At 42.8% G+C, this 22,623-nt stretch overlaps 1 protein-coding gene across 3 annotated transcripts in view; it reads left to right on the top strand.

Moving 5' to 3' along the window:
• Positions 1–22,623, top strand: part of SLC16A9 (solute carrier family 16 member 9) — a 246,081-nt gene that overhangs the window by 96,120 nt on the left and 127,338 nt on the right. Inside the window, exon 1 of one of the 3 annotated variants that reach the window (XM_086921753.1) lies at positions 11,182–11,279. The exons of the other annotated variants lie outside the window; for them this stretch is intronic. The gene's annotated coding sequence lies outside the window, so the exon portion shown is untranslated. Of the gene's footprint in view, positions 1–11,181; positions 11,280–22,623 lie in introns of those variants that run through there. 3 annotated transcript variants of the gene reach the window in all.

Here is a 22,623-nt window from a genome sequence, read left to right as displayed (position 1 = left end):
GATTTACTCTTTTGAGAGTACCCATGAATCATGCCACACCACCATTTGCTTGGGGCCACAGAGGTGTACTCTTTTGATGCTTGACATTTAGTCTGAAAAGGAACTCTTTGAATTATTTGCTATTGAACGGCAGACGGTTATCAGATTTGAGGATAGTGGGTATACCCCACACTGCAAAGATGTCATCTAGCTTCTCAATGACCTTCTCATGCTTTGTCAAAGGTAATTCATCTACTAAAGAAAGCAGGAATACTCATCAATGACTACCACAAGATGATGTCCTTTTCCTAAGGGCCCAAATAAATTAACTGCAACTCTTTCACAGGACTGCGCAGGAAGGTCAGACATTGTTAATGGATGCTGCATCACATAGGGGGAAAGGCAATTACAGATATACAGATATCGCACTCTTGTAGTTCCCTCTCAACTCGCTCGTCGTGATGCCGGAACCACACTTGGGTTCTAGGGCTCTTTTGGTGGCTACAATGCCACGATGTCCTTCATAGGTCAGTTCAATGACTTGGAGTTGTAACGTTTAATTGGTTTCATGCTTCAATAGCATTTCCAGCTCTTTACCAATAGATTCTTGAAAATGGAAACTACTCTGCGATGCTATTGAGCAACAGGGCTAACATCCTCATTGATATGAAGTTACACTTTCATAGTCTTGAGCCTGTCTAGGCCATGAAATAACTATGGAAACTGACTTACAACTTCAGATTGAGTGTGGAGGTTGTAATTAAGAGCTATCAGCCCCATGTCAGCAGCAGTGGCAAAACTGAGCAGGCGTGCACTGGTCAAGGCTCCATGAAGACCATGAATTGACCCTTGTATCGATCCTGCTTTATGTTTCAGTGTCACTGTGAATGTCCCTTGACTCTGCAATGGCTCAGAAGCAGTCCACGTGTAAACCGTTGTGTTGGACCGATTGAGACATGGCACAGGAGGTAGGCTTGTAAAACTTGTCGACTGGCATGATGTTGATTGATGTACCATCTATGAAAAAGGTCATAGGGCGACCATTGACCTTTATTGTAATTTTGGGGCATCGTCCTAATGAATTTTGGTGTTCCATTTGGTAATTTGCCTTTGTCGTTTTCCAATTTTGGGGTGACTTCTCTGGTCAGCCCCCCCTCTCCATCTCTCTCTGACCAACAATGAGTAGACACATACCTTGTCAGACCCCTTCCCATTGAAGTGCAGGGGCCGTGACTTCACTCCAGCCATGGCCTTTCGTCATCTCTGTGCTAATCACCCCTTTACCCCGCCCTCCTGTTATTTCAGGGGTGCAGCCCTGCTCAGGTCCCTGGCTAGCAATGTCCAGGCGGCCTGGTCGCCTCCCCTGACCCTGCTTAAACCTGGAAACTCCAGGGAGGAGGACTGGGTCGTGACGTCACTTCAGCCATGGTGCATCATCCTCTCTGTGTCACATGGGGCGGCTGGTAAGGCGGACTCTGGGGCGGTACCGGAGGTGCAGCTGTCGGACGCTTTTTTTTGTCCAGCGAGGTGGCCGCTTGGGGCTTTGTCTGCGCTGTCCAGATGCTGCCAGCGGCCCAGTGGGGGCCCGAGCGGCCTTTCCGAGGCAGAGGGGCCTCTGTTACCATCCTTTACCAAGGGGGTGAAGATGTCACTCCCGGCCTCTGGCTGGTGCACTCTTTAAAGCATGCAGATTTGTGGGTGGGGGGGGGGCTGAGCAGAAGTGTCCTCACTTATATTTAGGCGTGGTTCACAGGCGCCCCCCCCCCCCCTCGTGTATGGCAGCCTGGGATGAGACAGATCCCGGGCATACACAGAGCCGCACCCGAACGTTTCACAGGTCTTTAAAAGACCATTTGAATGTTAATTAGGCCTTGCAGTTGTTTCACCCCTTCTAAGAGCCCCTGCAGCTTCACTCTGCCTACTGATTAAAGGTTCAGCCCCCCCCCCCCCACCCGAAATGTTTTCTTTGTCGCCCCCCATCCACCCCCCCCCCCCCCCCCACCCGAAATTTGGCTCTAGTTGCGCCTCTGGTGGTTCACAACTGTGAACTCCTCTGTGTACAAAGAGTACTAGAAATATTTGCATTTTAAAAAAAAATCTCAGCGAAGTTGAGAAATCACGCCTCTTTCATAAAAATTCATAATACTTAAAACACAAAAGCAGTATTTTTGCAGAAAAACACAATCCGCACCGTTTGCCACATTTTTTAGTGTGCCCGGACCTATATATTTTTTATCCCAATCCAACCGTACCAATCAACCCCTCCGCCCTCATCTTCTTGTTTCAGGAGCGCTGCCAATGTCCAGGTGGCCGGCTCCCCTCCCCCTCCCCGCCTAAAACTGGGAAACTCCAGAGAGGATACTGGGTCGTGACGTCACTTCAGCCACGGCCTGGCTTGTATGCTCTGAACCAATAGTCCCCTCTGCCCTCAGGGGTGCTGCCCTGCTCGGGGTATTAATTCCAGTGTCCAAGCGGCCTGCCCCCCTCACCTTAACCATGGAAACTCCAGGGGTGATGCGACACGGGTGTGGTCTCTCGACTGAGGGATACAGGTTGACTTGTGCTGTTGTGCCCCGCCTCTCACGCACAGCACGGACCCCGCCATTCCAAGCGCCCTGCCGCTCTCCTCCAGGTGCTGCCCTGAGCTCAGCTGTCTTCGTAGTGCGTCACCAGGTCGTGGGGAGGACCGGGGCACACCAGAGGGACCCCTGGAAAGGTGTGTGTCCAGGACCGTGTGAAGAGCAGTTCTTCGGGGGCCCCACGGAGCCGGGGCGGGGTGTGAGGACCTCGAAGGGCCCAAGAGCTGTGTGGAGTTAGAGGGCTGTGAGACACACACCCCCAGCAGGTGAGTTTTCCGCCCCCCCCCCCCGTGTGCCAATAACAATACTAAGGGTACCACACACTGACCGGGCTCTCCCATGGAGTATTAACTCAGTGTGGTACTCCTTTCACCCAACGCAGACCCGCTCGCAGACCTATCAGGTGTTATGAGGAGACCCAGGGCTCTGCTATTCCCAACTCACAGCAATATAGATGGAAGTCTGCCAATGTGGCCTTGGCTAACGCAAGATATATGCCCCGCATGAGATGGCGTAAAGAATTTCAGGCGGAGAAGAGGCGGAGCTGCGCGAACACTTGGGGGTCATTAGGATGTCGGGCGGATTTGCTCCGCCAGGGTGGCGGTGGCCACCGCCACCCTGGCGGAGCAAATCCGCCCGACATCCACAGCCCAATTCCCCCCCGCCATATTAGTATGGCGGGGGGGACCGCGGCGGTGCAAAACACCGCCCGCATGTTTTCCGCCCCGGTCGCCTTGCGGCCGGGGCGGAAAACCAGTAACATGGTGGCGGTGTCTGTTAGACACCGCCCGCCATATTACCATGGGCATTTGTCAATGCCTTTCCGTGGCGGCAATGCCGCCACGGAAAGGCATGCGGAGACTCCCTGCGGGGCCCGTTGCGGGCCCCCTGGGAGTCCGGGGCTTGGGGGGTGCACATTGGGGGTACCTATGGTACCCCCCCGCATTTGAATGTGCAACACGGCAGGCACCGCGCGGTGCCTGTCATGTTGTGCTTTGAAATGCACAACGTGCATTTTTACCATTGCGGCGGGCGGAGATTTCAGCTCCGCCCGCCGCAATGGTAAATATACAGGATGCGCCCGCCTGTGTGGCGGGCGCATCCTAATGCCCATTTCGGGACCCCCGCCCTGTAGGCGGGTGGTCCACATCCCCGGTAGGGTGGCGGGCGGCCAAAGCCCGCCCGCCATCCTAATGACCCCTTGGTGTTACATTCCCTGTTTGAAGTCCGGTGCAGAAGGGGGATATTCAAAACCTCCAAATTGCAAATAGAAAAGCCACCCTTTCATTTAGAAATGATTTAGGACACGTTCATAAACAGTGCCCATGAGCACCACTGTATCCGATCCAGTCACAGGCTGACCATATGGTGACCTTTCACCTCCACCCACAAGACCCTCTCCACCCCTCCCGTCCCGAGGGTGGCAGAGTCCATACCGGCACAACGCTAGTGCATTTAACGAGTGCTCTTCCGGATCTTTGGCTAATCTGTCCTGACTGTATCACGCATCAAAAAGTGGTCCTAGCGCCTATTTTAAAGTAAAATATCCAGAGTTCGATTATCAAAGCATTGTAGATTCTTTTAGTTGGGCGTTTTAAAAAAAACATTTTTAAATTATATTTTAGAATAATATTTTATGACCTGTTTAGCTGCCGAGTGAGTCCCTCATATTGACCTTTTCGCACCCCTCCTGAAAATGCAAAAAAAAGTTTTAAAATATGATGTAAAACGGTGCGTTCTGCACAATTTCTTCAAACATGGGTTACTTATCTCTGGATGCGGTTTACAGCATTTCTAGTGGGCGTGGGAAATCCTTTTTAGATCGAAGCCTACAAGGCAGCTCAGCTGTCTGGTTTTAAATGTTGTTCTGATCTTGTGACGTTTTCTGTGTGTTGAAAGACAGAGGTCAAACGTCAGGCTCTGTCTTCTAGTGAGTTCGGTGTCTACTTTTATTCCTCTGATGTCACAGGGAGAGGATGTATGGGACCATCCTGCTGAATAGCCATCTGGGAGATGACGGTGACTGATGGTATTTTTGGAGCACACCACAAAAAATGAATTGTGCTGATATTTCAGAATATATAAAAATTAAGAAAGTACAAATTACGCACATTTTCTTTGTAATTCTTGCGTGGTGGAAAAAAGTATTTGAATCTGATCAGAATACATCAGTACAATATGTGATAACATTGCCTCAGATTACCGTTTGCGCGCAGTAAAACTGAGGGAGGGGTGCTTCTCGCTAACAACCCCCCCCCCCCCCTTCCCAGGGCCGGTGGAGCAGCAGTCTGCCAGGGCTGGTTGCTGTTCCCAGTCTGCCCTGAATGAGACAGTACCGGATATTCTAGTCTGAGGCCGGGCAGCAGAGCTATCCCTCATGGGGATTCCCCCGATTCACTGAATGACAGGCCCCGGATAAGGAAATGCCTAAATGAAAAGAAAGCGCCTCGGCTCCTAGGGCGCATAGACTCCTGGGGCTGATGCACAAAGGCACACCGCTGTATACAGAGGCGCAACCAGTGCCACATTTCGTGGGGGGGGGGGGGGGGGGGGGCAAATTCTATCACCGATTGTCCGAGTGGAGCTGCAGGGGCTCTAAGAAGGGGTGAAAAAGCATCACCGCCTCGTTAGCAAGTAAATGGTAATTTAAAGACCTGTGAAGTACTTGCATGCAGCTGCAAGAAGACGGACGCCAGCCCAGCTAGCCCACAGCAGTTCAAAACTGTCTGTGTGTGTGCCCGGGAAGCTGTCTCACCCAGACGCACACCAAGACAGTTTTTCTTTTTGGGGGGAAGGGTGATTGAAGCCCTTTGAGCCCAATGGGCGTTTCGAGCCTGGCAGTACATAGAAGGGGATCATGTAGATTGATTTAAGCACTCTTGCCTGTAGCGTGGTTTTAAGCCCTCTCGCCTGTAGCGTAGTTTTAAGCGCTCTCGGCTGTAGAGTGGTTTTAAGCCCTCTCGCCTGTAGCGTGCTATTAAGCACTCTCACCTGTAACTGGGAACTTGGATGAATTAAATGCTCTCCCTCCGAAACTTTCTGATAAGCATATCACTAATCTGTTGTATGCAGACAATGCCATTCTCCTAAGCCACACTAAAGTTGGACTACAACGTCTAATCAATCAAACATTAATGTATGCAAAAGAGAATGGGATGGTGATAAATGAAACAAAAACCAAGATCATGGTAGTCACCAAGAATAAAAAAACGTAAGACATAAAAGCAAATGGTACATGGAGAACACATCCTGCTGAACAGCCATCTGGGAGATGACGGTGACGGATGGTATTTTTGGAGCACACCACAAAAAATGAATTGTGCTGATATTTCAGAATATATAAAAATTAAGAAAGTACAAATTACGCACATTTTCTTTGTAATTCTTGCGTGGTGGAAAAAAGTATTTGAATCTGATCAGAATACATCAGTACAATATGTGATAACATTGCCTCAGATTACCGTTTGCGCGCAGTAAAACTGAGGGAGGGGTGCTTCTCGCTAACAACCCCCCTCCCTCCCTCCCAGGGCCGGTGGAGCAGCAGTCTGCCAGGGCTGGTTGCTGTTCCCAGTCTGCCCTGAATGAGACAGTACCGGATATTCTAGTCTGAGGCCGGGCAGCAGAGCTATCTCTCATGGGGATTCCCCCGATTCACTGAATGACAGGCCCCGGATAAGGAAATGCCTAAATGAAAAGAAAGCGCCTCGGCTCCTAGGGCGCATAGACTCCTGGGGCTGATGCACAAAGGCACACCGCTGTATACAGAGGCGCAACCAGTGCCACATTTCGTGGGGGGGGGGGGCAAATTCTATCACCGATTGTCCGAGTGGAGCTGCAGGGGCTCTAAGAAGGGGTGAAAAAGCATCACCGCCTCGTTAGCAAGTAAATGGTAATTTAAAGACCTGTGAAGTACTTGCATGCAGCTGCAAGAAGACGGACGCCAGCCCAGCCAGCCCACAGCAGTTCAAAACTGTCTGTGTGTGTGCCCGGGAAGCTGTCTCACCCAGACGCACACCAAGACAGTTTTTCTTTTTGGGGGGGAAGGGTGATTGAAGCCCTTTGAGCCCAATGGGCGTTTCAAGCCTGGCAGTACATAGAAGGGGATCATGTAGATTGATTTAAGCACTCTTGCCTGTAGCGTGGTTTTAAGCCCTCTCGCCTGTAGCGTAGTTTTAAGCGCTCTCGGCTGTAGAGTGGTTTTAAGCCCTCTCGCCTGTAGCGTGCTATTAAGCACTCTCACCTGTAACTGGGAACTTGGATGAATTAAATGCTCTCCCTCCGAAACTTTCTGATAAGCATATCACTAATCTGTTGTATGCAGACAATGCCATTCTCCTAAGCCACACTAAAGTTGGACTACAACGTCTAATCAATCAAACATTAATGTATGCAAAAGAGAATGGGATGGTGATAAATGAAACAAAAACCAAGATCATGGTAGTCACCAAGAATAAAAACGTAAGACATAAAAGCAAATGGTACATGGAGAACACCCAATTGGAACAAGTTGAAGTATAGAAGTATTTGGGTGTGCTTTTTGTTGAGAAGGGTAACTACCAGCCACAGAAAAGGGATATACAACGGAAGACAAACACATTGACTGCAGCGTTTAGAATCTTACAGAAGTCACTTAGCAACATCACATATGGGCTGCTTCTGAAGATTATAGGGGCAAGACTGCTACCAACCATCACCTATGGCAGTGAAGCACTAATGGGAAAGGATACCGAAATAATAATTAAGGCGTTAGCTAAAACATATAAGCCATTATTTCATCTCCCACTAAATGCCTCGTCTGCACAAATTAGACTGGAGTGTGGATTAACCAAATAATTCTATGCGAGACAGGGACATTTTATTAAAACCTGGATTCGGATAAAAAATGACCACGATAACCAGATATTACAGCTAATATGGAAAGAAATAAATAACAACGTAAAGTCAACTGCATGGAATTATCTTAAGGAAGCGATAGATGAGTTTGCGGTCAGTACAATCTGGGAAAATACGATAACAAATGCATCGTTCAAAAAAATAATCAACAGAACTACAAACCAACTGTCCCTTGTAAATGATAAAGATAATCTGACAAAAAGAAAACATGCTTGGACAATAATAAATGGTTAAAAAAATGGAAATACAACAATTCTTGGAAACACCCTGGTCAGAAAAAAATAAACAAGCGAGATTTGTATTTTTGCCGGGACTTTGTCCTCTTCCCCCGTGGAAAAACATTAAAAGTTGCACACTATGCAGACTCTGTAATAAGGGTGCGAGGAGAATATTGTCCACCTTTTATGGATTTGTCCTGAACTCCAAAACGAAAGAAGATCCTTACTCAAATTACCGCTTAATGTACGAGGAATAAGGACATGTAGGCAGGCCTTGACACGCTGTCTCCGTTCGAATGATATAAGCTTGAACGCTACCTTTGTAAGGTTCCTAATAATAGCGAAAAGAAAACTAGGTGTAAACATTTAAAATATAAGTTTTTAATGAAATCGAATGAATTTTATGGTGTAATTGTTTTTATTAATTGGTTTTAATTATTCTAGCACATTTTATGAATTGTAATATTGTAAGATTTTAAATAATCAAACAATAAAGAATACTCACTTACTATTCACTCTCACCTGTAGCGTGGCTTAAGCACTCTCACCTGTAACGTGGTTTTAAGCACTCTCGCCAGTAGCGTGGTTTTAAGCACTCTCGCCAGTAGCGTGGTTTTAAGCACTCTAGCCAGTAGCGTGGTTTTAAGCACTCTCGCCAGTAGCATGGTTTTAAGCACTCTCGTCAGTAGCGTGGTTTTAAGCACTCTCTCCTGTAGCATGGTTGTAAGCACTCACCTGTCAATAAAGAATAATCACTTACTATTCACTCTCACCCGTAGCGTGGTTTAAGCACTCTCACCTGTAGTGTGGTTTAAGCACTCTCACCTGTAGCGTGGTTTTAAGCACTCTCGCCTGTAGCATGGTTTTAGGCACTCACCTGCCACGTGGTTTTAAGCACACCTGCCACATGGTTTTAAGCACTCACCTGTCAATAAAGAATAATCACTTACTATTCACTCTCACCTGTAGCGTGGTTTAAGCACTCTCACCTGTAGCGTGGTTTAAGCACTCTCACCTGTAGCGTGGTTTAAGCACTCTCACCTGTAGCGTGGTTTTAAGCACTCTCGCCTGTAGGGTGGTTTTAAACACTATCACCTGTAGCGTGGTTCTAAGCGCTCTCGCCTGTAGCGTGGTTCTAAGCGCGCTCGCCTTTAGCGTGGTTTTAAGCATTCTCCCCTTTAGCATGGTTTTAAGCACTCTCCCCTTTAGCGTGGTTTTAAGCACTCGCACATGTAGCACGGTTTTAAGCACTCTGGCCTGTGGCATGGTTATAAGCACTTTCGCCTGTAGCGTGGCTGTAAGCACTGTCACCTGTAGCATGGTTTTAAGCACTCTCGCCTGTAGCCTGCTTTTAAGCATTTACACCTGTAGCATGGTTTAAGCACTCATCTGTAGCATGGTTTAAGCACTCTCACCTGTAGCGTGGTTTTAAGCACTCTTACCTGTAGCGTGGTTTTAAGCACTCTCACCTGTAGCCTGGTTTTAAGGAGTCTCACCTGTAGCTTTGTTTAAGCACTCTAGCCTGTAGCTTGGTTCTAAGCGCTCTCACATGTAGCATGGTTCTAAGAACTCATCTGTAGCATGGTCGTAAGCACTCTCACCTGTAGCATGGTCGTAAGCACTCTCACCTGTAGCATGGTTTTAAGTGCTCTCGCCTGTAGGGTGGTTTTAAGCACTCACCTGCAGGGTGGTTTTAAGCACTCACCTGTAGGGTGGTTTTAAGCACTCACCTGTAGGGTGGTTTTAAGCACTCACCTGTAGGGTGGTTTTAAGCACTCATTTGTAGGGTGGTTTTAAGCACTCACCTGTAGGGTGGTTTTAAGCACTCTCGCCTGTAGCGTGGTTCTAAGCGCTCTCGCCTGTAGCGTGGTTCTAAGCGCTCTCGCCTGTAGCGTGGTTCTAAGTGCTCTCGCCAGTAGCATGGTTTTAAGCGCTCTCACCTGTAGCGTGGTTTTAAGCACTCTCACCTGTAGCGTGGTTCTTAGCGCTCTCGCCTGTAGCGTGGTTCTAAGTACACTCATCTGTAGCATGGTTTTAGGTACTCTCACCTGTAGCGCGTTTTAAGCACTCTCACATGTAGCTTTGTTTTAAGCGCTCTCACCTGTAGCAAGTTTTGAGCACTCTCGCCTGTAGGGTGGGTTTAAGCACACTCCCCTGTAGCATGGTTTTTAGTACTCTCATGACTAAGCTGGGCCTGAAGTTCATGATCACGAGGCCACATGTGCAAGCACTGACAGGAACCAACTAAAAACTCATCATTTCTGGGTGTGAAAAAACACATCTGTCATTGAAAAGTTCCTGTTCAGTATTCAGCGTTTTGCTCTCTATATATCGCCCTTTTCAGCTGATTGTAAGGCACCTTGACACCTTATAATGCAAAGGCACTACGGAACAGTTAAATAAAATTAATTAATATGATATATTTTCACTGTAATGTAGAACGTGACAGCCCCCACAAAGTGTGTTTAGTTTCATCTCTAAATTTTACCACACAAATGTAATAATAATTTTGGACATCATTAATCCATATAAAACAAGCATTTGCAATGCAGAAGGTCTTGCATTTACCAGAGTTTAAACTATTGCCTTTGTAAATGACAATGTCTTCTATTTATTTTTTAAAAAACAAAATAAAAGGCATAGCCATTTACCATGCCAATAGCTCAAACTCGTGTAACTGCGAGACCTATTGCATTGCAAATGCTTGTTGAGCTTGTATAGAAGACTTGTGGAATATTCTGGTAGCCATTTTCTCTTTTCGCTGTGACGTAGTTAGTTTCTCCTTCACTTTGCAGACCATTATCAAGTAGTTTTCCTTACCACACCCTTTGAACATTTGTTCGTTGGATGAACATTTGCCTTCATTGGGAAATGAAAATCCACATCCGAAGTACAGCCTTTTCTTTGTAGATGTCAGCTTGCCTGTATGTACTTTGTGCTTGTGCTTGCATTTCATGACCAACGCGGATTCATTTTTCGCTGCTCCAGGTTCCATGTCAGCTGCCAGGTAATCTGTTCATTCCTAAGCTCTTGCAGCCATTAGTACTTTCTCTAAAGTGCGCGTCTTTCTTAACATTCGTCTTAGGAAAGAGTCTAAAAAGACAACCAAATATGACTGTTGTGGATGGTCTCCTTATCATTAAATTCAGTAAACGTACAATATCAAGTCTCTCAACAAACTCATTCATTGTTTTACCAGCCTGCTGTCATGCTTGATTCATAGTTGACGTTTGGAATTGGATTGAACTTAGTTTCCAAGGCTTACTTGATTTGGCGACAATATTGCAACAGCTCGGATATTTTCTTTATCACTTCTTTCACTCTATCACTGACAGATTCTCCAAGTACTTAATGATTTTCTTATCTGCTTCTTCCAGAGCATCTTGGTGCCAGTATCCTGCTTTTTGGCGGTCGAAAGATGGTAGTGGTTTCAGAAACGCAGCAGCACCATTTTTCGTGCTTCTTTTGGCAGCCATTGAAAAATGCCATGATTCTGAAGGCCTTTCGATACACTGGAGGCCACTTGTCGCTTTGCACGTGTCAGCAGCTTAACCTGGCTTGATCGTCACACCCGAATCAAGGTTGTGTGGCACTTCCTTCACTCGTTCTGGTGAATACTTTGCACTTTCGTATCTGGTTGTCCCTGCCTTAAGTGTTTGCTTTGCATGGATAATGGCTTTGTATTGTATTTTGATGCGCCGTAGTATCTCCTTCTCTTAGCTTTGCCAGTGGGTTTCTGGTGGTTTTTCGAGGTGGTTCCTCTGTAGGGCCCAGGGCCGGACTGGTCATTCCGGGCACCAGGCAATCCCCCGGTAGGCTGGATGGGGTGGGGGCCGGTTTTGCCCCAGGGAGCTGGTTCTGTTGTTGGGGCGATTTGGACCACGGTCGGTCCAAATCGGCCCCAACAGAACACAGTGAGTGACCACGCACAAATCAGGACGCCGGGCTGTCTGAGGCGGCCTGGTGGTGCTGACTGTCACTGTGTTACCACCAAAAACAGGGTCTGGGCTCACTGGCAATAAGGACAAGCCTCACTGTGAGCACAAAAATGCTTGCTGGTGCTCCCGCTCCGATGCGTGTGTGTCCGCCGATTTCCATTGCAGCTCACAGGAAGGCAGGCTCTATGATCAGGCGGCAGGGTGCCGCCCGTCTTACTCATTATAATTTATTAAACAAACAACACCACCTGACCTGTCACCTGACCATGATGATCATCATCAATGTCAGGTGATAGGTCAGGTGGTGTTGTTTGTTTAATAAACTGTAATGAGTAGGGTGCTGCCGCCTGATCATAGTTAGAGAGCCTGCTTGATGATGACACACGCAGCGCGCTGCGGCAGATATCACTGCCTCCACGTCTGCGCACCGCAGTTTTATTTAGGGTGGGGTGAGGGCCTGCTGCTGCATGGTAGTGATGTACAAAAGGGGGTGGTGATGGACGGAGCATCTGAATCAATCAAACACTCACACCCAGTCATAAGATCTGGGTTTAATCCATCACCATTCTTCAGCCCACTCTGCCACCCCAGTTCAGACATGGCTATATGCAAATCAGTCTGACCCTGTGCCTCATGGGAACAGTCCAGCCCGAACTGCCAAGCCATGTTTTCCCTGGACCGGAAACAAGCTTTCGAGGACCGGTTTCTGGCATTCCAGCCGTCTTCAGCCCAGCTTGCTTGAATCCAGTGGCAAAGTGAGCAAGGGACTCACGTCTGAGTATACCCTGCCACACTTATGGCGGCCAAAAGCGGTACAAAAGGGGGTAGTGATGGACGGAGAATCTGAATCAATCAAACACTCACACCCAGTCAAAAGATCTGGGTTTAATCCATCACCGTTCTTTAGCCCACTCTGCCACCCCAGTTCAGACATGACTGGGTGTGACACGCCTCAGAACATTGGCCCTGCCAGCCAACATCTTTACTGGATAAGCAGCAGAAAGAACCTGGCCCGGTGGACATGCCTGTGAGTGTTGGTGGTAAAGAGTAAAACTTTCTGAGATTGCTACAGGCTGGCGATAGTGCCAGTCTAATGATCTTCATCTGGAGGTTATGGTCTGGGGGAGTATCTAGCACCGAATCACAAGCTGTTGCATGTCAGCTGTTACTTGTATTGGAGTTAAAAAAAAAAAGTTAGTGTTCGGTTGTTAAAAAAAAGTTAGTGTTCGGTTTTAACCCATTATGATTTATTCCACTGAACCTTAATGTAACTGGTGTGATGAAGTGTTCCATCAATTTCTATTTAGAACGTGAAAATTGTTATGGTTTGCCCACTTAATTCCTTGTTTTCGTATTGGAACACTCTTCCAGAAAAGCGAAAATAAGTATTTTTTAGGTAATATTTAGTAGTCACTAACAGTTCGATGGAGCAAAGTTCCATTCAAAGCAATTGGTGATTGGGACAAGCAGGCCCCTCATGTCTGAGTTCCCGAATCTTTCTTTATTCTCTTTCACGGTCTATATCTTTGCCCTCCCACCCACTCTGGTGTGGGCTGCTATGTTCAATTTTGTTGTATAGCTGGTATTATATAATCCATCATGAGGATATTTGTAGGTTGCAAGGCCTTTATTTCATTCCTATTTTTTTATTGACTAGTGCTCGTTGTTGGTGGTTTTTATAAAAATCATTCAAAACACAACATTTGCTGGGTGGGACATGATATGATATGATATGATATGATATAGCTTTTATAGAGCGCGACTTACACTCCACGGAGCATCTTGGCGCTAGTAACAGAGTGTCACAGGGGGGGGAGAGAAGGAAGTGCATAGAGCGACCAGAAAAGGGGGAGAGAATAGTGAACCTGAGAAAGAAATGAGTTAAATTAAATTAGTGCTAGACAAAGGGTGTCGGAGGCATTAAAGATCCAGGTTCCAAATCTTTGGGACAGATAGGTGGGACCTGACTGGTGGTAGGCTCTGAAGGTGATAAGTAAGATTTTAAATAGCACTCTCTTGTGGATAGGTAGCCAGTGCAGGGTTCTGAGTGCTGCTGTGGCAGATGACTTCCTAGGCAGTCTCAGTACTAGGCGGGCTGCAGTGTTCTGAACCATCTGCAGTTTGTGTAGAACACTTTTATTGGAGCCTGCGTAGATGCTGTTGCAATAATCTAGACGGGATGTGATAAGGGCCACTGCTACTGTCTTCCTAGCTGTCAGGGGGAGGAGGTCGAAGAACCTTCTCAGGCCCTTGATGATGTTGAAGCAGGACCCTGCCACAGTGCCAGCTTGTTGTTTGAAGGATAGTGCTTCATCAAACCTGATCCCGAGGTTACGGGCTGATTTGATGGTATTCGGCGGGACCTCGGCATCTTGGGGCCACCAATGTTTAGGGCGGAAAAGGTTATCCTGACCAAAGGGGAGGATTTCCGTTTTCCCTGAATTACACTTGAGGTGGTGGGTTCTCATCCATTCAAAGGTTGCGGTGAGACAGTCTCTCAGGTTTTCTTCAGCTGTAGTTGTATTGTTGTCTTGGACAAGGATAAGCTGAGTGTCGTCAGCGTACGATATCGTGCTGATGTTGAAAGAAGTGATGAGCTTTATCAGAGGGGTCATATAAAGGTTAAAAAGAATTGGGCTCAGGCTGGAGCCCTGTGGCACCCCTGTGTTGAGTTTTTTCGTCTGACCGATAGTTTCCTAATATAGTGACTTGTTTTCTATGACTAAGGAAATTTTTCAGCCAATTTAAGGCGGTTCCTGTTAGTCCCGAGTCTGCCAGGCGGCCAATTAATAAGGGGTGTGAGACCGTATCAAAGGCCGCCGACAGGTCGAGCAGGATCAGGACGGCTTTTTTTCCCTGATCCATTGCCATCTTGAGGGTTTCCACTGTGTGTAAGAAGGCTGACTCCGTGGAGTGTTTTGCTCTGAAACCTGCCTGGCTAGGGTGTAGTAGGTGATTGTCCTCCAGAAATCTGGTCAGCTGTTTGTTTACCGCTGCCTCTGTGAGTTTGAACAGTAGCGGAAGCAGTGATATTGGGCGAAGGTTGGAGAGTGTGGTGGGGTCAGCAAGGGTTTTTTTTTAAGAGGTTTTACGGCGGCAAGTTTCCATTCGGATGGAATGGCGGCAGTGGCTAGAGAGGAATTGATGATAGTATTTATGGTAGGATTGACTGTGTCTACTAGAGTGTGGAGCAGCAGAGGGGGGCATGGATCAAAAGGGGAGCCTGACTTGGTGGAGAGGATAGCTTGACGAGATTCGTCAAGGCTGACCGGGGCAAATTTGTTTAGCTGAGGGTTAAGCTCAGGGCCGGACTGGGAACTGGGAATCTATTGATATATGGGTGGCGTGCTGGCACTGTACTGTCTGGGCAGTGTGCCTGCCCTGGGCCTGGTTCCAGGGGGTGCGAACATCGAACAGGCTGGGGCTGACCAGAAATTTTAAAACCAAAAGGGGCCTAAGGAAGGAAGGAAGGGGCAAGGGGGCTTCTAGGCCTCGGCCCGGTTCCGCAGCACAGTGGCACTGCACTGGCTTTTGTTTGTTGTTGCTTGCTTAATTTGAATGTGAGCAGCAGGGAGCGAGGTGGTGGCTGGCCTCAGGCCTGACTCTGTAACCAGCACAGGTTTAAGATTATCGCCTACTGCCTGACACTGAAAGCCGCAGGACTGAGTGACTATGCAGCGCTGATTGACAGTCTAGTTCACAGTGCGATTTGCGTCTCATGTCTCTTTCCTCTCCTTTCTTTTATTTGCTCCCCTGTGAAATGGATCCAAAAAAGTAAAACACTTTTGCTTGCAATGTCGTATTTTTCTGTTATTTTAATTCCAAGGTGCAGCATCAGGAATAAAAGGTTAAAAATATGATAAAATAACTAAATAAAGTAAGGCAGAGTGGTAGCGAACAGACCAGATTGATTGTATTTACACCCAAACACATTAGGGTCACTTTTACAAAGTTTGCCAGATGCGCTGTGTTTGTTTTCTTGTCTTTGTTTTCCCTTGGCTTGCAGCTATTGCACCAATCCTGGAGGTACTGCAATGTGTGGATTGGTAAACAAAATGTGCACTGCGGCTCTGCATCCAGGGATGAGGTCTTTTTTTACCATACTGCTTACATTTTGTAAGGATATAATCATGGACATTAAAATGGGTTCATTCAGGGCCCTGTAGTCCTGTTTTCAACTTTTCAGGCAAAAGCACTCACTGATTTCTGAATAGTGAGTGTAAAAGCGCTAAGCTAACCGTGTTCCTGCTTACATTTCACATGGTTTGCTAATTTTGCATTCCCTATGAGTGATTGCTTTTTTAGGATGTTATTTTTTTTTGTAGGCCACATATTGCTCTTGTTGTCTAGGGCGTCATTTAAATTGAGCCGCATCCAGGTGTTTATAGCCGGCAACAATTGGGTTGTAATTGAAGGCAGTGTGACTTTTTCTCAGTGGGGCAGTATGGTGTTCAGTGGGGGAGAGGATGTGGCACTATGGCCAGAGTTGCTGATTTGGAACTGGGGAACCAGGTTCAGCCTTAATATCCAGTCCATCAGACCACTCTCCTGAGAGAGCACAATCCCATGCTAGACCTTAGAAGGCTTCACAAGACCTTAGAAGCCCTGGTGTGTTAGCACCAGCAGGTGAACCCTAGCAGTGGCATGTGTGGTTTAACCTTCAAGGCTTGTCCACCACAATCCATACTAAAGTTCAAGATTTTACTTAATCAAACAAATAAACTTGACTATGCCTATGACTACTAAAGTTCACCTCCGTCTTGCAGGCAGGACTATGAAGCAGCACACCATAGAACAACAGTGACTCTGTCACTGAGGTCACAGGACCCTTGAACAGCCAGCTCTAGGGCAGTGCAACCGGTGTGACCGCACCAGGGGCTGACTTTGGGTGGAGGCATTATACCTCCTTCCTGGCCTCCAGCAATTTTCGGCATCAATAAAAATGTCATGATGACTCTGGTGTTTAATGTTCTTCCTCAAGAGAGATCGGAATTTTGTCTAGTGGAAGTTTTGACTCATGGAAAGGTAGCTCAGAGGGTTAATGTGCCTGCTGCAAAGAACATGTACTATGCAGATCACAAAGTGCACATAATGTAAAGTGGTCAGCGGGCTACTGCTTTTGTCAGAGACCCTATTGTTACTTGCAGTTAATAAGTTAAAATCCTAACATAGAACAGTGAGCTATTAACTGTCATGTAAGAACTGCATATAAACTGAATGGTATAAATTAGAGCATTTTTTTTCCCCCTAGTCTTTGATTATCCTAAATGCATCTGAGAGAGTGTGGTTATGGTGACTTGAGGGGCACTGTTAAAGGGTGGTAGTGGGATAATCCATGGCAGAGGTGGTCATTGGGGGGCAATAACAAACATTAATGCACAAGACACCACCAGTGCTAAGACCGGCCCTGCCCTTGAAGGCTGTCTGCCTCACCCATAGGTACTTCCATTGGGCTTCTTTCAGAAGTAGTTACTGCAACTCATCAGGGATTGGCAATGCAGGATTTGGCTGCAGCGTAACGCAGTATGTTTTCTGATATTTTATTATTTTTGACATTTGTACACATGCTAACAGTCTCTGGAAAGATTTGGCCTCATTAGTACCAATGGAACGGGGAACATCCATTACAACGCAACTATTACAACGTAGTGCTATTACAACGCAGGTATTACAACGTAATTACTATTACAACGCATGTTTTTACACTGCATGGTGTTACAACGCTAATGCTATTACAACGCATGTTTTTACATCGTAATTTAATTTTTTTAATTTATTTAGTGTATGTAGATACATAGTTATTTATATAATTATTATTTAAAATAATTATTATTTTATTATAATTAATTTTAATACTTAGTGATTAGTTGTAGATTTTGGGTATTATAGATATATTTAGAATTATTTAATTATTTATTTATTTAATTATTAATTATATAATTAGTGTATTAGTATATTATGTTTGTTATTTCATTATTTTTTTAAATAAATTATAATACTCAGTGATTTTTTTTTGTAAATTTTTATTATGGGGGTATTAAGATAAAGATTTATTTTATATTATTTTATTAATTGTCATAGAAATATATATATATATATTTTTTTATATTTATATATAAATAAATATTTAGTTTATTTTAATTTAATAAATGTAGGGAGTATTAATATTTAGGTAATTATTTATTAACAATTTAAATGTATGTATTAATACTCAGGTACTTTTAATAATTTAAATATTATAATATTAAAATAAATTTAAATTTAATAATTAAATTATTTATATTTTCATTGATTTAATTTTGTAAATAATTAATATAGGGGTATTAAGATAAATATTTATTTTTAATAATTTCATTAATTGATTTAGAAATATATATATATATATTTAAATATATATATACTTATATGTAATGTATTATAATTTAACTAATGCAGGAAGTCTGAATATCTAGGTAATTATTTATTATTAATTATATTTTAAATATTAATTCTCAGGTAATTTAATAATTTAAATACCATGTTTAGTATTACTTTATTTTTGGTATTTTAATTTAAATATTTACTCATTATAAAAAGTAAAGAAGATTAAAAAAACAAGTATTTAAACTCATGTTTTATTTAAAAAATTAATTTAATATTGTAAAGTGTAATATTATTAAAAATAAAATCTATTTAATATTGTTTAGAGTTTATAATATTTTAAATGTAATAAAATTATTTAAAAAAATATTTAAATAATAATATTTATACATTTTCCCACGCTTTTGAATTGATTCCAATGAAGCGTTTAGTCCTTCATTTATTTCGTTGACGTCTTGAATGGGATCCGCGGGACAGTTTGCTATGCTGTGAAAACAACGGATGCAGGAGGGTGAAGAAGGAAATAAGGGAAGGCAAAAGGTAAGTGATGAAAAAGATAATTTTGCATGTCTTTATTGTAATTATTAACGTTTTTAATATAAATAATAAAAGTTGAAACCATATTAAGTTGGATTAAAATTTTGTTTATTGATGACATTAAATGTAAAAAAATATATTTATTTTCTTTTCAAATGTAAATATTTTTATTATTTTTTTATTAACATACAACATTATTTAGAAAATAAATTAAAAAAATAATATATTATAATGTAAATGTCCATTTTCTATTTTGATGTCTTTGGATGACGTCTTCACGTTAACGTCGACGCAAGCCGCCATCTTGGATTTTCCGATTGCTGGAAGTAGCTGGAAGCTGATCTGCGCTAAAGGTAGGAAACTTTTCGAACTTTTTTAAGACTAAAACATATCAAATTAGATATATGTAATGTAATGAGAGGTTAAGTAGAGGTTGCTTATTAAACTAATAGTTGTTTGGATTATTTTGCAACATGTCGTCGAACATTTCACTGTTATATGCCATTGTCGGGTTTTTTTTACGGGAGAAATAAAGTGTAAATATGTTTAAATTCATAGAGAGATGATTTCTATTGTATACATTTTGAACGTAATATTGTTTGTGTAGTGGTAGAATAGTTTGGATTCTTTTCATTCGATGAAGACAGATAGGATTTGTTAGAAATAATGTTTTGGAAAACTGATTGTACTTGGCTTGTTTTGTATAAGAGAAAACTGGTTGTTATGAATTTAAAAGATACTTCGTCGTTTAAATATCATGCAAGGTTTCGTTTCTTTGCTTTTTCTCAGAATTTAGAAAAATGTTTATAATTGATTGATTTGGTTTCATTTTGAAGTTATCGATTTGTTTGATAAAGTTGTTATCGAGGTCTGTCATTTTAGAATTCATTGTTTTTATATTGTGGAAAAAAATAATTGTCATTGAAAGTTGTAATTTTGTTTAGAAAAAATGCCAATTTGAATTTTTAAGTTAGCGGGAAATATTGCAGTTAGGTTGTGTAGTTAGTAAGAAAAACTGCAGTTAGGTTGGTTTGAAATAAATAATGAAAAAGTCAAATTGATAGGGGTACATTTGATAAAATACATAAAATAATGCTTTTAATTTAAGCAGAGAAAAATACAGTATTTTATCTTTTTCAAAAAATATTTCTGTTTGAAATAGCACAGAAATTTTGGCAAAATGTAAAAAAGAAACAAAACGTTTTTTTCTATAATACTACCAGTTTACTAATATAAATGATTACAAGCCAGCATCAATTTTCCAAAATAAAGGGGTGTCATTTTGTAAACTATAAATTATATTGGTACGTTCAGAATGTTTACAATATTTTTTTAAAAAATTGAATGGAAATTATTTCAAATTAAATTGTTAAAAAGATTTATAACAACTATTATTTTAGGGTTTTGTTTCTTGTGAAAGAGATAAGGGAATAATTTTTAATTATTTAAAACAGTTGTACTTAGAGATTAAAAAATGTAAAAAAGGTAAGGGAACCCGACAAGTATTAATTTTAAAAATGTTTAAAAAATTTCAAATGAATTAAAAAATTGAAAAAATAATTTTGGGCAAAGCAGGAAAGTAAGTAAAATAAAAAAAATTAAAAATGTATAATATTAGCAACATTCTCGAGGTAATCCAAAGCCACACACAACGAAAATTGTTGTAGTACACCCAATAGTCTTTCAGACATTTCCTTTGTTTGCCGAGAAGGACGTGGGTTTAGAATACCTGACAATGCCTGAGCAAGTCTCATTTCTTGAAAACTTTGCTCCTTCTTCAAAGTTTTCAGGAAAGAGTAGAAATTAGGATGGTGTTTGCCAATCGTGTGACTGAAGGAGTTATGCCATCCCTCTATGGCATTATTTGTTTTTGCACCACCTTCTAAGCAGGTTGAGTAGCAATTCCACCACTCCACATGGTAACGTGGCTTCCTCCTGCGACCCGACCTGTTTAGACGTCCGATCCATGTGTCCTCGAAATAATTTAAAATAGGTGCCAATTTTTCCTCATGCTCTACAAAATATTCTGACTCTGAAATTGCTGTGTAGTAGTCATCTACACTATCAGGTGGTACAAAACAAAGTGCAGTTAATTTTTTTAGTTCGACTTGTAATTTGCTATCAGATGAGTAATCAGCAACCAGGGATGTTTTTTGAAGCTTACGCCAATATGCCTGGGAAAAATGGAAAAAACATCCCTGAATTTGGGTATCCGTGTACAATTTGTTGATGACATTCATCATTGTCAATTCAAAATCTAGTATGATTTTCCTAGGACTTATTCCTGAAGTTTTTTCTTTAATAACTGATAAAAACTCAGTATAGGTTGCTGATTGCTTATCTGGTAATAAACTGTATACTAAAGGTACTACATTATTATTAATTTGTGCATGTATACTGTAAATTTGGGTGAATGGATGGGGTGTACTTTTAAACGTCCCATCCATCATCCAAATTTCTGTATTTTCTAATTTAAAAAGGTTACAGGGAGTGCTAAAAATTAATATGCGCTTGAGAGGGTTTTGGTTATCATAAAGAAGAAAAGGTTCATTAGAGAAGGAAAGGGTTAAATCATGAGGAATGATAATGTCAGCAAAAGTTTGAGGAGTAACAGTTTGGGTGTTACTTGCCTGCTTTTTTCTTTGTATAATTCTACGCAAATTTGGGATTGTTGGCATATTACAAGCAACATGTCCAGGGACATGTTGAGCAACCTCTCTCAAAATCTGACCAGGAGTTTGATTGGAGGTGGATGCAATATCTTTCATTTCATTGATGGTATCGCGTATCTCAATGTCCATTGCAGAGGCAGAGTGGTTATGGTCTGTGGTTCTTACCACTATCTCACCAACAGTAACCGCTCTGACGCTGCAATGGGCGGTATAATATTGCACACACCTCCAATGTCTCCTGGGTTGACTTAGCCTCTCATTACAGTATACATACCCACAATGTTTCAGGAGTCTGTTTCCTTTGCGAGATTTGGTGTATGTTGCAGTATTTTGGCTTGCCATTTCCTGTTGAAAAAAGGAAATTTAAATTATATTTTATTTAAGATACACACATTTTATAATTTTTTTTTTAAACATAATTTGAAAAATATTTATTTGCTTTTACTGTTGATTTCAGGTTTGAAATGTACATTTTTCTTCTTGGAATTGTAAGTGGCACTTTAAATCAATGCAACATTTTCTTTGAATATGCACTCACTTGGAGTTAGAATAGTAATTGGCACTTGGACACTATCCAGCACTTTCCCTGATTATGCACTTACTTGGACTTAGAATAGTAATTGGTACGTGGACACTATCCTACACTTTCCCTGAATATGCACTTACTTGGAGTTAGAATAGTAATTGGCACTTGGATAGTATCCAGCACTTTCCCTGAATATGCACTTGCTTGGAGTTAGAATAGTAATTGGCACTTGGACACTATCCAGCACTTTCCCTGAATATGCACTCACCTGGAGTTAGGATAGTTATTGGCACTTGGACACTATCCAGCACTTTCCCTGAATATGCACTTGCTTGGAGTTAGAATAGTAATTGGCACTTGGATAGTATCCAGCACTTTCCCTGAATATGCACTTGCTTGGAGTTAGAATAGTAATTGGCACTTGGACACTATCCAGCACTTTCCCTGAATATGCACTCACCTGGAGTTAGGATAGTTATTGGCACTTGGACACTATCCAGCACTTTCCCTGAATATGCACTTGCTTGGAGTTAGAATAGTAATTGGCACTTGGATAGTATCCAGCACTTTCCCTGAATATGCACTTGCTTGGAGTTAGAATAGTAATTGGCACTTGGACACTATCCAGCACTTTCCATGAATATGCACTTACCTGGAGTTAGAATAGTAATTGGCATTTGGACACTATCCTGCACTTTCCCTGAATATGCACTTTCCTGGTGTTACAATAGTTACTAGCAATACGTCATTATTCTGCACTTTATCTACTATTGCACTTTTACAGAGTTTGGATAGAGTTTGGATTATTTTACTTGTTATTTTTTGGAACTTATAATATGTTTATTTTGGAAATTTACCTTGGGTTTCGGAGGATTCTTTGCGAAAAAGTTTTGAATGTAGATGTGGAATATGCTGGCTTCC

This window comes from Lissotriton vulgaris, chromosome 5 (assembly GCF_964263255.1).
Source record: "Lissotriton vulgaris chromosome 5, aLisVul1.2, whole genome shotgun sequence".
Taxonomy (NCBI): Eukaryota; Metazoa; Chordata; class Amphibia; order Caudata; family Salamandridae; genus Lissotriton; species Lissotriton vulgaris.
This window is presented reverse-complemented; position numbering and strand designations above follow the sequence as displayed.